Source organism: Schistocerca cancellata, chromosome 8 (assembly GCF_023864275.1).
Source record: "Schistocerca cancellata isolate TAMUIC-IGC-003103 chromosome 8, iqSchCanc2.1, whole genome shotgun sequence".
In the NCBI taxonomy this organism is placed as follows: Eukaryota; Metazoa; Arthropoda; class Insecta; order Orthoptera; family Acrididae; genus Schistocerca; species Schistocerca cancellata.
In genome coordinates this window covers 189,605,169-189,624,567 of record NC_064633.1, presented here as the reverse complement: position 1 = coordinate 189,624,567, position 19,399 = coordinate 189,605,169, and positions in this window count along the sequence as shown.

Sequence of the window (19,399 nt, the reverse complement as noted above, 5' to 3'; positions counted from 1 at the left end):
TTTTAGTTTGTGTAACAGTGTCATCGTTTGTGAGACGTAGAGGGCTCGTTGTGGGCCAGACCAGAAACGAGCTCCCCTACAACACACTACTACACCAACAGAGCTCAATTTGACTTTCCTAATTTAAGCGCTAACAGTTACTATGTACATTTTCTTTAAACTTTATAACCATTGTGGGACCAACTATCTACCATAGTTCACTTTTATTACACATTGTTACATGCGCCAGAATCAGTCATCGCACTTGAAGTCTTCTACGGAAACCAGACGTAGTGATTGGTTTCTTGTTATATAGGGTGATTTTTTCCACCATGTACAAACTCTAGCGACTGACCGATGAGAAGATATGAACATAAAAGGTCTAATAAGCGTATATCCGAAAATGCATGATTTCCATGCTCGACGCCATTTATACAATCATACATTGTTATGTGGTCTAAAACGTGCTGTACCATGAAGCCAGTTACAGTATGCGTTGAAATTGGTTTCCACATTCCTCAACGCATGCATGTAAGCTCCGTAGTATCTCCTGTCTCACATGTTCCTAACGGTCAGGCTGCACGAATACGCTGCACCTGATTCTCCTAATCTGGAATGGGATCTGCATACAGGATACTTCTGGAACAGTCCCATAACCAGAAATTGCACGGATTGAGATCCAGTGAACGAGCAGCCCATGCAACTGGCCCCGTTGACCAATCCATCGACCAGGGAAGACACAAATGAGATGTGTCCGGACGTTAACGGCGAAGACGGCTGGTGCAGAATCATGTAAAAGCCAGATAACGCTTCGAATTATCAAGCAAATTTGTAAATTTGTGGTAAGGTCTTATGGGACCAAACTGGGAGGTCATCGGTCCCTAAGCTTACACACTACTTAATCTAACTTACACTAATTTATGCTAAGGACAACACACACAGCTATGACCGAGGGAGGACTCGAACCTCAGACAAGGGGAGCCGCGTGGACCGTGACAAGGCGCCTTACACTGCTCGGCAACCCCGCGCGGCTCAAATCATAAATGGCACTTCTTCCAGCAGGGGAGGCAAAGTCGCCCCGCGAGAAACGCCGATAGTTCGGTCCTCATTGACGACGTGGAAGGAAGACTGGTCCCACAATACAGTCCTCAGTTATCCCGGTCTACATATTCCAGCTGTACCGATGCTGATGATTCGCTGTCTCCATACCATGGGGGTTCTGCCTACTATCCCACAGATGATTGTTACGAAAGTTGAAGACACCAAGGGTGGCCTCATCAGTGAAGAGGATGGTTGATACAAATCCCGGAATCGTGCTTGCATGGTGAAGAAACCAGTGACAAAACTGTTCCCCATGTGGAAAGTCTGTAGCTAGCCCTGCAGACGCTGCAGGTGATAAGGGTGGTAACAATTGTCATGGAAAATGTTCCATACGTCGTCTGGCTTACTCTGTTCTGGGGGGCCCAGCTGCCTGGTACGGACCCGAAAATTTCGGGTAAGTACTTCATGATTTCCTTCTTCCAAGGAAACGACACTGTCTCACACAAACGGCGAAACACTGTTCCAGAGAAGTGAATCGGACACGACATTACCAGTTACTACGGCAGGAGAGACGCTAGAGCATGACGTATGAGGAACAGTACCTACCTCTAGGAAGAAATGATACGTACTGTAACTGTGACTGCATGATACAGTGCGTATTAGCCCGCAGTTTGTGTAACAAACTATGACTGAGTAAATGGTCTCTAGCATGGAAACCAGGCATTTCCAGACGTAAGTTTATCAGACCTTCTTGGCTCCGTATTCTCTCATCAATGAGCCCCTAGAGATTGCACCCAGTGGAAAAAAAATCACCTGTATATTTGTACAACTGTATGATTTTTGTCGTTCGTACTACAGACCGTGAAGATGACTACAGACGCGTCGAAGCTGGTAGCCTAAATAAAAAGCTATAAAAATAACGTCTGTTGGAATAATATTTTTACAATTCATCGACCAGCCGCTGTCCCACACTCTGTAATCACAAGATGAAGCTACGTTTAAGTTTGGCTGAAATCCGTTAAGGATTTTAGCAGGAGATTTTTACTCGCAGCTTTGTCCATGTACACAGTTGCCACACATCTTTCACACACATTTAAAATATTTCACTCATGTTTCTACACATGGTTCACCTGCGTATTTAGTGAATTTCCCCTTGCAATTTCGTTTTCAAGCAGCTCTATGATATCACATCTACTGAACTATATGCCGTACAGTGATGTAATATTACTCGTAAATTCAGTGATATCCTGTCTGCAAAACGTGTTGCAAATGTTGGTACCAGTTTTTGTTGTTGGGGTCTTCAGTCCTGAGACTGGTTTGATGCAGTTCTCCATGCTACTCTATCATGTGCAAGCTGCTTCATCTCCCAGTACCTACTGCAACCTACATCCTTCTGAATCTGCTTAGTATATTCATCTCTTGGTCTCCCTCTACGATTTTTACCATCCACACTGCCCTCCAGTACCAAATTGGTGATCCCTTGATGCTTCAGAACATGTCCTACCAACCGATCCCTTCTTCTAGTCAAGTTGTGCCACAAACTAATTTTCTTCCTAATTCTATTCAATACCAACACATTAGTCATGTGATCTACCCATCTAATCTTCAGCATTCTTCTGTAGCACGACATTTCGAAAGCTTCTATTCTCCTCTTGTCCAAACTATTTATCGTCCACGTTTCACTTCCACACATGCCTACACTCCAAATAAATACTTTCAGAGACGACTTCCTGACACTTAAATCTATAATCGATGTTAACAAATTTCTCTTCTTCACAAACGCTTTCCTTACTATTGCCATTCTACATAATTATGTCCTCTCTACTTTGACCGTCATCAGTTATTTTGCTCCCCAAATAGCCAAATTCCTTTACTATTTTAAGTGTCTCATTTCCTAATATAATTCCTTAGCATCACACGATTTAATTCGACTATATTCCATTACCCTCATTGTGCTTTTGTTGATGTTCATCTTATATCCTCCTCTCAAGACACTGTCCATTCCAATTGCTCTTCTAAGTCCTTTGCTGTCTCCGACAGAATTACAATGTCATCGGCGAACCTCAAAGTTTTTATTTCTTCTCCATGGATTTTAATACCTACTCCAAATTTTTCTTTTGTTTCCTTTACTGCTAGCTCAATATACAGATTGAATAACATTGGGGAGAGGCTACAACCCCGTCTCACTCCCTTCCCAACCACTGATTCCCTTTCATGTCCCTCGACTCTTATATCTGCCATCTGGTTTCTGTACAAACTGTAAATAGCCTTTCGCTCCCTGTATTTTACCCTTGCCACCATCAGAATTTGAAAGAGAGTATTCCAGTCAACATTGTCAAAAACTTTCTCTAAATGAACAAATGCTAGAAACGTAGGTTTGGCTTTCCTTAATCTTTCTTCTAAGATGAGTCGTAAGGTCAGTATTGCCTCACGTGTTCCAGTATTTCTACGGAATCCAAACTGATCTTCCCCGAGGTCGGCTTCTACCACTTTTTCCATTCGTCTGTAAGGAATTCGTGTTAGTATTTTGCAGCCGTGGCTTATTAAACTGATAATTCCGTAATTTTCACATCTGTCAACACCTGCTTTCTTTGGGACTGGAATTATTATATTCTTCTTGAAGTCTGAGGGTATTTCGCTTGTCTCATACATCTTGCTCACCACATGGTAGAGTTTTGTCAAGACTGGCTCTTCCAAGGCTGTCAGTAGTTCTAAAGGGAATGTTGTCTACTCCTGGGGCCTTGTTTGGTACCGTAAAGAAGTAATAATTGAAACATTTTGCCTGATTCTCCTTTTTCACTGCATGAACAGCGAAAATGTAGAAAGGATAATTTTGTCCATCACTTTTTGTGGGGCGTGCGAGAGAAAAGTCTCGTAAAACTTTGAAATTTTGTGTAAAGTTCGTTGCATGTCGCTAACTGCTGTCATTCCCAAATACTCGATCAATATAGCATGACTATTTGCGTGTCGTGATCTACAATACTTTTTGACCCCCATCCCTAATCCTTTGAGACAGAGCTGGCGGTGGTGGTTATTACTGTCACAGTGGTTCGTAACCTCATAGTGGTACTTTGCAGACAGTAAGTGATATATGTACTAAGTTTGATTGAAATCGATGCAGAGGTTTAGGAGGAGATATGGAAGATACATACACACACTTTTGTAATATATATGGATTTACATTCCAAGCAAAAACACTGTTAAACGTAATCGCATATTTGAGTACCTTTCCAATAAGAAAACTATTATGAGGTCAGAGTTTCTCGCGACAACATCCTGGCATGAAGTATTCTGTTTTCTTGAGAATGTTCTATCGTCTTTCCCGCGATAACTAACTGTCGTGGCTGGCTCTGTGGTGAGCAAACATGGTTTATTATTGACATCATTCGCGCAACGTATACTGCTAGACACAGCGTCCATGACTGCAATGGCTGCGCCATTACACTCTTAGCATCGTAAACAACATTGTACCTTGATCTGTTTTTACTCGTGGTCAAGAGTTCGCTTCTACGTACCACTAATTGTGAGATTATAGCCACTGCATCGACTAAAATCGTTCTTGCACATTCCGAATTGTACTGTTTCTTTAATAACAGGCTACAAGCATGTAGAAGCGCGAGACAAGACTGTAGTTTCCTTAAATACTACTCTGTGTTTACCTGTCTCGCAACTACTGATTTCTCAAATTCTTGATCTTTAATGTGGCTTGAGCATTCTACATAAGGGTCAGTAAACGGTGCGAATAGACTGATCGTTGTGACCGACATAGCTGCTCCCGCACTCACAAGGAATGTTGTAAATTATAGGAACCATGACACTAAGACAGTTCTGAACCCTTTCACAGGCGCATTTTTTGTTACGAATAAGTGAAATTAAGTTTTTGGTATCGCATTGGATCAATTGGCTATATTTATTTTTCGATAATTTTACTTTTCTGATTCAGGACCAAAACTATGGTGGTACGTACGTACATCCTCCCGGTCCGCCGGCCGAGGTGGCCGAGCGCTTCTAGGCGCTACAGTCTGGAACCGCGCGACCGCTACGGTCGCAGGTTCGAATCCTGCCTCGGGCATGGATGTGTGTGATGTCCTTAGGTTAGTTAGGTTTAAGTAGTTCTAAGTTCTAGGGGACTGATGACCGTAGAAGTTAAGTCCCATAGTGCTCAGAGCCTCCTGGTCCTTTTGTGAGCTGTTAAACTATGGTTGTAAGTGTATTTTCCACTTCCCTTTTTCGATCTGTTATGTGTTGTGTGTTACTATTAAAAGTGAAAAAAATAATAAAAAACGCGTTCTTTTTTTTAACTTTACTTACCACAGTGGGAAACCAATCCTTGAAACTGGTGCAAGTCTTTTTATTTGACACCGCTTAGCGACTTGCGCTTCGAGTATGATGAAATGATGATGATAATGATGATTCCCGAGCAGAGAAAATTTCCCGATCCCGTCGGTACCCGAACCCAGGACCCCGTGATTGAGAGTCAGCAAAACTAGCCGAAAGATCACGGGATCCTGACAAGTCACAATAATATAAACTGTGGAAGCGAAGTTGTGTGTTTAGACTTCACAAACGACAAAACTAATGATGCCATGATAAACAGAAACGGTTGTTGTAGCAGTATTATACATCTGGCACAGCGCCAGGAACACGCAGAGGGGGTAAGACGTATTCCCATCAACGTTGTAAAACCACTGAAGTAGTGGTAAACAGGCTTCTAAAAATCCACAAAAGTAATATTAGTTTTGTGTTAAGCATACTTTCCATGTCTTGTGGAGCATCTACGTATTTCCCAAGGGCCTTGAGAACAAGGCTAACTGGTGGTATGTATGCTTCCCACGGCCCTAAAACCTTTGTTTCACTGGTGTAGCGGACTACCACTAGATGCGAAGAGCGTATAGAAGGGGTACGACATATTTCCATATACATAGTAAAGATATAACAGTTATTTGAAAGGGTTCCGGGAGAAGCTTCTCCTTTCCGTTCTTTAGTTGATCGTAGACTAAGTCTTATGTTGCAGACGGGAAAGAAACACGATATTGTCCAACATTTTTATGAGCTAGCGACTTTGTGAAGGCATTGAGAAATACAAGTATGTTGAATTGTTTCCATTCCTACGAGAGCAGGCGTGGACATAGTCTCTGGCAGTGACATACGCCAACCAGTCGTAAAGTGTGTATGGGAAAAAAAGTCAACAACAGCCATACTAGTGAGGAAGGCGATGGAGATTTTCCTGCAAAGCTCGAGATTTGATAAAAGTTTCAAAACCGAGGATGTTTTACACATGAAGACTGTTAGTCCCGCTTGTACACAGAGTAACGTGTCCATAATCCTACACTAATGCATGCAGGCACTGGAGGCCTCGATAAGCGTTTCAACCTAAATTACGCTCTAGATGAACACGGAGATATGAAAATAAATATCTATACGAAACATGAACAGGAGAACATTTATACAAAAAACTGTAAGATGGCAAGAACTATGCCTCTTACATGAAGTCATTAAAGATCACCTAACTCACGTTGAGCGAACAGTAGGGCTGAACAAAAATGACTGACAAGGCACAATGCATCTTGTAGAGGGTCGTATTGGAATAATTAATGTCGGGTGATGGTTTTAAAGTAATTCACTCGACATGAAAACTTTATGGAAACGCGTCGATTTACTGGAGGCTAGTTTATTCCAGGGAAGTATTCAAGTGACCGTGGCCGGCGGGGCAGCGGCGAAGGGAAGCGACAATAGGCAGCTTAGGGCAGCTCAAACTCTGAGAAAGCGGTAACGGGGTGCGGCCTCCAGCCGCCTTAAGATGAGTGGCAGTGAGTGGGTGGTTAACTCCATGCTGGTGTACTGGGAAGCAGACAGAGAACTTGTACACCTGTTGATAAATGTCCGTCGTCCTGTTTTCAGTGAAACATGTGAGAAAGCCACGCAAAGCTACGGTGGAGTGGTCAACAGAGGCCAAAATATGCGTGTTCGTGACTATAGCATCTCCACGCTGAATCCACTGTCTGCAGAGTCTGAAGTAAATCAGGTGAAGAGCGACAGAATGAAATACGCCGGCCTCTGATGGGAACATAGGACCGAGGAATTTGAAGTACTCTCCTGGGAGTCAGAATTCCGGAAAAATTGGTGTTTGTGCAGATGCTAACCTTGATGGGTGGCCTGGGAGGAGCTAAATAGCAGAAGTTGAGAGGAAGGGAAATTATGTGGGAATTTGTTCACTTCCCAGAGCAGGCACTGGTCGGCACTGGGAAGCGACGCGTAATTAACGCGACTTGCACTGCAATTGGCGTAAGTGATTTTGCTGGAGGGGAAACCGAGGTGAAGTGCGGACTGGAGAAGTCTCCGTGGTGGTCTTCCGTTCCCAGCTTGCCTAGAGTGCGGACGTGGCATTCTTTACTCAGCTTGCCTGAGAAAGAGTGAGCATCTCTGCAGTTTAGGACTTAGCAAATGGAACGATTGACCTTGGAGATAGGAAGTTTTGGTTCAGCTATATACTGAGCAAGATAGATAGGAGTGAATAGACGAGCGCAGCCTTGTAGCACCGCGAGGTCGGCCGATGTCTGCACAATGACGCCGCTCCGCCACGCTGTATTTGGTGATATTGTGCCCTCTCCGGCCACTGATTAATTTGTTGGATCACGTCGGCAAAGTTTCCACGAGGGTTTCATGGGCCGTGCATTGTAGAATTCTTCTCGCACTACGCATTACGCCTGAGTCAGTCGATAGGAATTACTTTTGAGTTATCGCGCTTTACTCCACGCAAACACAATTTATTACCACTGCCTGATAGGAGAGTCTTGCAATGTGATGATTGAAGGTCGGGAGTTAAAATAAATTTGTGCTAATCGACTGCATCTGTTTTCAATCAAGTAGTTGAAATCCCAAGTCACTTTCTTAATTAATTTTATGTTCAACATTTGCATCTGATGTTCAATAGCTGAATGTAACATCAATGTGCACCCCTTTTAATTAAAAGGGATCAACTCTGAATCAATTAATGTCAACACTGCCACCGCAGTTCAATCGGGAGTCACAGGGCCATATTACTTCCTTTGCGTTATCCGACATTGCGGCAGTTTTGCACTCTCTGTTGATCTGTTAGTCAATTACCTGGTGTGAACACACACCAAAACCACATAAGTGACGGGTGGGGGTGTTACAAAACATGAAGGATCCTGTTGTATACTGCAACGTGTGCCGTATTTCTCAGCGCTCTCATGACCAACGATCCCATCCTTACACGCAATACCATAATCTGCCGTCGTTCACCCCCAAATCATCTCTGGAAATTAACACTTACAATCTTAAAGCCATATGTTGAATTAGTATCCACGTTATTTTTATGGCAATGAAGTGTAAAAACACAGTGCTGAGAAAAAAATTTAAGAACACCACCTAATTTCATTTACGTCAATCCTGCCCATAAACTTATTTCTCGACATAAAAGTTGTCTGGGTGTGGTACCGCGTCATAATGTATAAAACTACTACTGCTAGAGAAAAACCAACTTTTCGGCCATGGTTGCAGCGGTCTTCTTCTGGACCTATACTCATTTCTTATCTACTTTAGAATTAAATTTGTGTTATTCGTCCTTGTTAGCGAAACACTTTGCATAGGGAGACAATTATGTAGCTAAGATGTTTTAGAAGTTGATAATTTCTTTGCATTTTCAAAAATGACGAATAATTATCTAATATTTAACGGTAAAAATGGGCTATCTCAAAAGCCACTTATCATACGAACACTTTAAGTTGTTTACTGCTGTGCATTACAAAAGTTAAAAACTTTGTTTCACTTGTTATTTGGGTATTTTGATTCTTGATATGGCCTATGCTTTCTTCATTGTTATTTCTTTTTCTAACGTCTTTTGGTTTTTTTTACCACACCACTTTCAGAAGGAGTAAAACATCTTAGTATCTGAAACTTCCAGACAGATTCTGGAAACATCACCCAGGGCTGTCGTAAAGCCATGTCTCCGCAATATCCTTTCTTCCAGGAGTTGTAGTTCTGCATGGTACGCAGGAGAGCTTCTGTGAAGTTTGGAAGTTAGCAAACGAGGTACTAGCGGAATTAAAACTGTGAGGACGGGTCGTGAGTCGTGCTTGGGTAATTCAGATGGTAGAGCACCTGCTTGCAAAAGGCAAAGGTCCCGAGTTCGAGTCTCGGTCCGGCACACAGTTTTAATCTGCCAGGAAGTTTCATATCAGGGCACACTCCGCTGCAGAGTGAAAATTTCATTCGGGATCTTAGTATCTGTTGCCAACTGAGGTGAAGGGGCATATTCAAAACAGCTTCAACAAAAAGAAAACCCAAGAAAAAATAGACCGTTTTAGAAACCGGAAAACTTAAAACAACGGGTGAAAAATATTATAATTTTTCGTAATGCACAATAGTAAACGTCTCAGATCATTCTAGCCGGCCGCTGTGACCGAGTGGTTCTAGGCGCTTCAGTCCGGAACAGCGCTTCTGCTGAGGTCGCAGGCTCGAATCCTGCCTCGGGCAGGGGTGCGTGTGATGTCCTTAGGTTAGTCAGGTTTAAGTAGTTCTAAGTCTAGAGGACTGATGACCTCGGATGTTAAGTCCCATAGTGCATAGAACCATTTTAACCATTTAGATCATTCCATTATTGTGCCAAAACTCAGTCCTATGATGAGTCACTTTTGGGCTAGATCATTTTTCCCCTTATAAATCAGGTGATTATTCGTCATCGTTGAAAACGCAGAGAAATTAATAACTTCTAAACCACCCGAGTTACAGGATACTCGTTATCAGCGACCTCAAAAAAATTTGCATGCGAAGTCTTTCCCGAATCAGCTGAACTTATAATTTCTGATCCATCAAACTGTATCCGCCATTTTGAATCTTTTAATTCCGACGTCGGATTCATAATCCACTACCTAAAAAATCTAAGAAATATGCAGTTCGTAGGATTTTATGTCCATTTTTCTGTAATGTGCACATTTTGAAGCGAGTTGGCCGACTCTGCGAGAGATGATCATTGACAGCTGTTAGCGCTTTTGCCACCTGTCACCTGTGAACCACAACGACTGCTGGCGAAAACAGTAACCTTCTCTAGAGATGCGACTGTGACAGCACTGAGACGTTGCCGTAGAGGTGTATACAAAATTCGTCACGATATTGGCTGAGGAAGACGCACGAAGTCCATCGCAGGTATCAGGGATATTTGCTCTCGCTGACTCTTCTATGGTCGTTTGCTGTAAGGGTATATCAAGGAACGACTTTTGGTGAGCTCTGTTGTCAGTACGGCAACGTGGCTGTGCCATTCCCCCCCCCCCCCCCCCCACCTCCCACCCCCTCCTTCCGCTCGTGTCCTGTAGGTGCGGATACGGCCGATGTGCCACATGCAGCTCAGCTCATAGAGTCAATTACAAGCAAAATGAACAATCATGAAACTGTGGGCGTTTTAGACGTGTGAAACGGATTGTCCTCTCACTGCGCCTATAAAAATGAAAATCTATTGTTGCATCTTGGTATTTAAAAAAAATTATATGTTACTCATTGCTGACAAAGGCTGACTCCTCAAAAAACATGCGTGTTAACTGCACACTACAGTATATGAAATGTAGTTATCAAAGTAAGTAGTTATTTGCTTTTATAGTTAATGCATCTAAGAGCTGTGTTATTAAAAACTTTTAAAACGAGTGAATTCTGAATGCATAAAAGACTGCCTCTTAAATAACTGAATTTATGTAGAATTTAAAATAATTTATAATTACATTGAAACAAATAATGAAAATATACGTGTTTATGTGTTTCGCACCAGGCATACGCTGCCAGGGTTAAATAAAAGTGCGAAAGTCCTAATATAAATTTTGCCTTAAGGAATCCATAGAGGCTGTATACTACCGGAAAATATATCCTATATACATGTGGCTCACTTGCCCCTAATATAAAATAAGGGCAGGTTGGTGCCTGCCAAAAAAAACCTTGAAGTCTTCTCCCTAACAACTTCGGGTAGTTGATCCTAGGACTCACACTTTTTCTATATGTTTAGAAACACGATATAAATTTTGAAGTAGAATACTCGCTTACATATTGTGTGAGTATGCAATTCCTTTCCGCTTCACTAAACACCAAGTTATGCCCTAGCATCTGAAGCTAGTTCAGCAATGGAACCTCGCAACGGAGAAGAAAGATCTGACCTTCCGTACGAATACAGAATGCAAGTTTAATTTGTCTCTTTACAAGTGCTTAAGGAATGCCTTACAAATGTTTTGCAAGTACTTCTATATTAAACTGCTTCTTGGAGGGGTTTGACGATCATTAAAAGAATAATTCATGGCCATACATCAGATTTATTACAAGGTATCTCACTTTCAAACATAAAAGACATTGGTAAACCAGTTTATGAGATTCATTTTATTTTCTGACAATTTAGACTGATATAACTGAATTAGCACATGACTCAGCAGTAGTATTTCTCAGTAATGAATCAGGTATAATGATTAGGGAGGAAAGGGAAAGGAATATGTGGCAGTTTAACAGTTACCGAAGTTGCTAATGATAGCAAAGATATGAGAATTATTAGCATGCACACCATGTAGATAGGAGACGGACTGAGGAATAACTCAATGCAGGACGGATAAAAGAACGAAATGGCCTGCAGTCCGCAGCTTACGCAAATTTCGATGAAATTTATCACATGATTCTTGGATGACTTAAATATAAAATTAGTTATTACTATTATAATTAGTATTATTATTATTGCGAGCTCGAATATCTATCGTAAAGAGTCAACCACTCGCCACATGGTCTCAAGATCTGACACATTAAGCGACAGGATTCTATCCCGTGAATACCGCAAACTCTTAACTATTCAAGTCGCTCACGGATCACAGGACATGGTGGAAAATCGATAGAGGCAAAAATAATGAAGCGTGAGAGACGTTACTTAACGAGGACCTCAAGTGAATCCACGTGCATGGAAACTAAGTAATAAACCAACCCCTTACGCAAAGTACAATATAGCTCAAATCTCGGTGAACTTTACGCACAATAAATATGAAAATACGGATACTATTTCAACTGGAATAAAAAATAAAAAAGCGCTGATGCTTCCTAACTCACTAAAAGCATCGCGACTTTAATTTCGTGTCCATTAGAGACACACATGTTTACCGACCAAAGGCTGGAGCACGACTACTCCGCAAAGTCAACCTTTGTCCCTTGTTCAGAACAGAGACTGAAGTTCTTAGGTGAGGGGAGTGGCACCTCTTCCAATAGCCTATGAGTATGGAAAGAAAAGCAACGAAAGCTCGTCGCGGTTTTAGCAGACATCGCATTTTTAGCAGACAGCCCAAGGGAGGCGGGATCGACTGTGATTTGCTGAAGTTCATTCAGGGAGAGCTCTTTGCGGCAAAAAAATACGGTAAGACCGAGATTTTAAGGGTTCGTACTACTACTTAGGAGTATAAAAAACGGGACTTCCTTTGCCTCTACAAGACATTCAAACCACTCATCCATGCTTTCAAGGTAAAAGGTCTGGGCGGGAAAGGAAACCATTATAGCTGCAGGACAGAGACTGCTGAATTTAAGGAAACATGAAACAAAATATCTTTCTCCCACACTATTTCAAGTGTCAATGTAACTTTGTCACAGATAATTATGAGGGAGAGACGCACGTCTTTTATTCTTTGCATGAAATCGTATGATAGCAAAAATATTACGAGGTATCGAAGGCTGTCGATAGCTGTCACCACACGCCGATATAAATGCAGTGACAGTTGTATAGACTGACTCTTTTCCACTGTGGAAATCCACATGAGGTCCATGTAAATTGTTCATTTGCTGTACAGGCGTCGCCAGGTGAATCTGTAACAACGTGAATGTAATGTCCTGCAGCGCCGTCATGCTTATTCCGCTATGACTACAGCGAATCATTTTCAGGATATGTTCTTATGACAAGTCGTCAGTTTATTATTCTGAGGTACCCACCTTCGACTTTGGTAGAGGTACTTAAATATACCTTGTGTATCTATAAGTGAACGAACAACTGATTGACGGATAATCACGGAAATTTGGCCGAGTTGTTCTTCATGCACGCGCAGTTAAAAACAATAACGAAAGGAAAGGATTCAACTATCCTCTGAAAAGAAGCTGAAAGAATGTAGCCGATCATACTACAATGAAATTTGTGTACATCTACCACAAAATGGCTAATAGATACTGTTAACTACCAACGAAAAGTAACTAAACAACAATTACCCTCAGATGTAGACGCAGCTACCGATCAAACACGTTTGAGGCCCGAAAATTGTGATGTAGCTGCAACTAAGGAATCATGGATTCTTAATAATTATTGGTGGAAGTTTTTTGTTGCAGTCTCATGCGTCTTCCATTAATATTGTAGTAATGCCACCTACAAGAAAAAAGATCTGAAGCTGAAACAACGTTTGGCAACTATATGCCAATTTACAGAAATGTTTGGACTTCGCGCAACACGAATGCCATTGCTACTGACAACATGGCTAACGATTTTTAAAGTGACGAGTAAATAGAATATGTTATCAATAACGCCTCTGCACAACGAGCTTATTATTATGAAACGTTTACTAAAAGTGTGTGCAGGTTGGGTAATTGTGGCTGCAAGAAGGCAACTTTTGTTTTACTGCTGTTAATATGTTACCCGCACAGCTTTAGCACGGCCGGCTTGTGCGCGTAGGAACCTGCCGCTAATTGTGTGTCAGTTCATATCCAGGTTCTTTGTGAAAACCACGTCTTTATGTGAATCTCATATGCAGTCACTGGCAGCACTGAATAACGCTCAGCTGTGTGGTACGTTACCGCTCTACTGCTGCTCAGCGATCTTTCCGAGAAACACGCTGCGTAGTGATGGAGCTGCATCTGCGCCAGTGACTTACCTGGAATCAGAACAGAGAGACACCAAATTAAAAATTTTATGACTTAGATTAAAAGTGTATTTTAACGTACCAGTGAACCTTAAGTACTGGTGCTCTTTGATTACCTTTATTCTTTTAAGATTTGAAGGTTAGTGACCTTACAACAATTTTCTAAGGCAGTATGATGCACTCGTCGAAAATATGCGAAACAATAGACTTTGAAGTTTCGAAGATGCGAGTGGTGACAAGTATAAATAATTTTGAGCGTTATGTAAAATATATCTACTCCTTGTTGTGTACACAACATTTTAGTCTTATAATTGTTATGTCACTGAATTGATTCTCGCTACAGACTTTTTTTTCAATTCTGTACTGGGTGTCAAAGAAAAAGTGCCAGTTATTCCTACAGGAACTAGCCCTTAACTCACTAGTTGACTTTTCTGTAACGTATACCACGAGGCGTATTCAAGGGGCCTCTATCTTTAAACCAAGATTTAAGATGCAAATCGTTTGAAAATTTAATTTATCTTATAAAACATTTGTGGTTACAAATATATAAGTGTTGTTTAAATATTCGTTGATGATTTTAATGCACAAATAAAGGCACCAGTATTTAATTTCTGTATCACGCAAAAACCACATACTTTTGTGACGCTTTATCAATAGTACACATAAACGAACTGTTAGAGGACTGAATTTTACGTTTTGAAAAACTATGGTATCTCTGTAGGAAGCAAATTTTAACATAAAACTAATGTCCGGTGTTTATACTTGCATTTAAAAGCTGAAGTGGAAAGTCAGAGAAAGAAAGGCTACAAAATTATCATTCAGTGCTGAGCTCTACATTTTTCTTTACCACCACTCAGAATTTTAACTAACACTAAGTATTTTGTTGGAGAAAGCTTCTCATCACCACTGTCTTTAAGTTCTTCCTCTGAATGGTTCTCTTGTTCGCTAGCAGAATTATGATCACTGGCTATTTCAAAATCGTTATATTCTTTGTCTACTTCTTTTTCTGCGTCATTGACATCAATCTCCATCCACCGACTAAAAATTTCATCGAACTTAGAGTGCGTAAAATTGTCAGATTCTTGCGAACACATTTTGTACTGAGCTGACGAAAACAGGTGCGTTGTTCACGAGGCGAGGTCTAGGAGATACCATCACATGTCAACAGCACATGTCAGCAACAATCAACCAAGGCAATAACGCAAATGACAATAGTAATTTGTAGAGTTAGTGATTACAAGAGGGTAGGTGATAAACTATTCCACCATAACTGACCTACGAGAGTGACAAACTCCTGGCGCGATCTGAGAGACCACATCTCGTAATTTAAGAGCTAGTATTGGACAAAACTAGAAGACATGTTGGTATAATTATATGTCCAGAAATGAATAACTAATGAGATGAGAGCCGCTTTGCTTGTGACGAGTAATTTGTAGTATTCGGTAACGTAGGACGTCACTAGATGTGGCATAGAAAATTACCACCGTTCACACGTATGGGCAGATGTGAAATGTCAAACTGTCATGGAACTGCGGCAAAAGGATCGATTTAGTGTCAATGTAGGGCCAGGAATTTGCGGTGGCACTCATAAGGTCGCGCACTTCACGGGCGTCGGATTTGTTGAGGTGGTCAGTTAGCAGGGCCTTCCCATTGACAAGACCCGAATCTGTTTTTTCTGTCTGTGGGGAGATTTAAAGGCTTCGGTGTATCCATGATCCATCGACAATGAGGAGACATTACAGAAGAGAGTGATCAACGCATGTGACACAATCAGAATGGAGCCAGGTATATTCGAAAAGTGCGTGCGTGATTTACTGCGAAGGAGGGCTGAAGGATTTGTCAAGATACATCGCAACCACACGCAGCAATGCCTATAGTGCCTACTTCTACGTGAAAAAAAGATGTGAGTGAGAGAACAGATTGGCCCATATCTGTACAGTCATTGGTTTACAGGCATATAAATTTACAGACTTTTATTTTTGATCAGTACTACCTCATTTAGCAATACGCTGCACATTTTTCAAGAGACTACTTATTACCAAATTTTTTAATAGTGATTAAGAAACACTGAACCATGGTCTTCTACTGAATAAAATTATAAATGTTTGCTTGTTCAAAATCGTAAATGCCGGCCGGAGTGGCTGAGCGGTTCTAGGCGCTACAGTCTGGTACCGCGCAACCGCTACGATCGCAGGTTCAAATCCTGCCTCGGGCATGGATGTGTGTGATGTCCTTAGGTTAGTTAGGTTTAATTGGTTCTGAGTTCTACGGGACTGATGACCTCAGCAGTTAAGTCCCATAGTGCTCAGAGCCATTTGAGCCAAATCGTAAATCTCCGAAACTTCTTCACCGATTGCTCTGAAATTTTGACACAACGTTCCATTCGAATACGGCTTGTTTTTATACACCTACTAGAACGCCATATGTAATTTTATATATATATATATATATATATATATATATATATCTATATATACTCCTGGAAATGGAAAAAAGAACACATTGACACCGGTGTGTCAGACCCACCGTACTTGCTCCGGACACTGCGAGAGGGCTGTACAAGCAATGATCACACGCACGGCACAGCGGACACACCAGGAACCGCGGTGTTGGCCGTCGAATGGCGCTAGCTGCGCAGCATTTGTGCACCGCCGCCGTCAGTGTCAGCCAGTTTGCCGTGGCATACGGAGCTCCATCGCAGTCTTTAACACTGGTAGCATGCCGCGACAGCGTGGACGTGAACCGTATGTGCAGTTGGCGGACTTTGAGCGAGGGCATGTAGTGGGCATGCGGGAGGCCGGGTGGACGTACCGCCGAATTGCTCAACACGTGGGGCGTGAGGTATCCACAGTACATCGATGTTGTCGCCAGTGGTCGGCGGAAGGTGCACGTGCCTGTCGACCTGGGACCGGACCGCAGCGACGCACGGATGCACGCCAAGACCGTAGGATCCTACGCAGTGCCGTAGGGGACCGCACCGCCACTTCCCAGCAAATTAGGGACACTGTTGCTCCTGGGGTATCGGCGAGGACCATTCGCAACCGTCTCCATGAAGCTGGGCTACGGTCCCGCACACCGTTAGGCCGTCTTCCGCTCACGCCCCAACATCGTACAGCCCGCCTCCAGTGGTGTCGCGACAGGCGTGAATGGAGGGACGAATGGAGACGTGTCGTTTTCAGCGATGAGAGTCGCTTCTGCCTTGGTGCCAATGATGGTCGTATGCGTGTTTGGCGCCGTGCAGGTGAGCGCCACAATCAGGACTGCATACGACCGAGGCACACAGGGCCAACACCCGGCATCATGGTGTGGGGAGCGATCTCCTACACTGGCCGTACACCACTGGTGATCGTCGAGGGGACACTGAATAGTGCACGGTACATCCAAACCGTCATCGAACCCATCGTTCTACCATTCCTAGACCGGCAAGTGAACTTGCTGTTCCAACAGGACAATGCACGTCCGCATGTATCCCGTGCCACCCAACGTGCTCTAGAAGGTGTAAGTCAACTACCCTGGCCAGCAATATCTCCGGATCTGTCCCCCATTGAGCATGTTTGGGACTGGATGAATCGTCGTCTCACGCGGTCTGCACGTCCAGCACGAACGCTGGTCCAACTTGAGGCGCCAGGTGGAAATGGCATGGCAAGCCGTTCCACAGGACTACATCCAGCATCTCTACGATCGTCTCCATGGGAGAATAGCAGCCTGCATTGCTGCGAAAGGTGGATATACACTGTCCTAGTGGCGACATTGTGCATGCTCTGTTGCCTGTGTCTATGTGCCTGTGGTTCTGTCAGTGTGATCATGTGATGTATCTGACACCAGGAATGTGTCAATAAAGTTTCCCCTTCCTGGGACAATGAATTCACGGTGTTCTTATTTCAATTTCCAGGAGTGTATATATATATATATATATATATATATATATATATGTGTGTGTGTGTGTGTGTGTGTGTGTGTGTGTGTGTAACAATAATAGCGGAAATCATATAAAAAGGTAAATGTTCCTTTGATCAAAATCCTACATTTACGAAATTTATACACCGACGGATTCCTTGTTGCGATAGAAAGTGGCATTCGAATATGTGCGTTTTATCTTTTTTCCATTTAACCGGACTACTCACAGCAACATGTGGTCAGAGACAGTTTCCAATAAAAATATCATATTCTTTATTTAAATGACTAACAGAACGAAAATGCCAGTACTCATTCTAAAATATTGGCACAAAAATCAGAAATGTCTTACCGTTAAATATGAAAGTTTTATACATGAATTATACAGTTTACATTTGTCTATAATCTTTATAAACAATACAGGAGTTTTTTTGGACTTTACCTTGCTCATTTTTGTACCAAGATTTCATAGCATACCTATATAGTTATACAGGTGGTAATTACAAACAAAACGATATTTTATCTAGATAGTGTGGTTCAGTAGCTGTTCATCAACATTTATTTGTGTTGATAATTTATATGATTCAATTAGAAACAAAGAAAAATTCGATCTACCGTGAATCTAATCATATATTTCACAATTCAAGCCAAGATCGCTGCACATACAATTACACGCAGTTCCGTCTAAGCCGGCTCGAATAGTCAAAGTCAATCTTTTGAGTGTCCTAGGGCAGTACATCTTAGTGCTTTTGGAAACTGCCCAGTAAGCCTCGGCTCTTTAAACAACCGAACTCCCATATATCAAAAAAGATTCAAACGTGTGATTGCTTTAGAAATGACTTACGGATCGAAATATTCGGCATTAAATACATAAGCGAGAAAAATTTTACGAAGTTTTAAAATTGTCCTTAAGGTTTGACGGAAGTCACTAACTGCGTTCATTATAAAACACTGAATGAATATAAACTGGGTAATTTGCGTTCCATTTTAAGCAACCGAATGTTTATGACGACATGTTCTCCAGCTGTGTCAGTTGATGCTGAAGTTTTAGCGAAAATACAAGGTAATTCAGGTGTCCCTTACCAATCCGTTTCATAGCATCTGCCCTGCGCCTATGTCAAGAACAATATCGAGACAGGTGACAGCTTTATAATCAATATAAGTTCCCTCTCAGAGCTCTGGGCGACTGTTGGCAAACTGAATCACACTGTAAAAAGTACTAGTGAGAACTGATCGTGGGTTACATGGTATTTTTGGACCAAGATATATCTTACTTCTGCCGTAGTTACCAAGTGTTTCCGTTCTTCCTTTGTCTAATTATCTGTATAGTCATACAAGTATTGGATGTCTCTGTAAGTTTATTTCGTTTGTAGCATTTAATGTTTTATAAATGGTTCAGAAGTGTTGCTTTATGAAGTTTATTTTACCGTTACAAACAACGAAATTAACATGAAATATCAAAATGGGAAGCATGAAAGGAACAACATTCCAGTATGTAACGAAATGAGAAGATTAATGTATGAGTCACCACGTTAATGGACTAAGGTACTTTTATAAACAAAATTTGTGTAATAGTTCTACGATGGCTTCGTATACTTTACCAGTTACTCTGCGACATT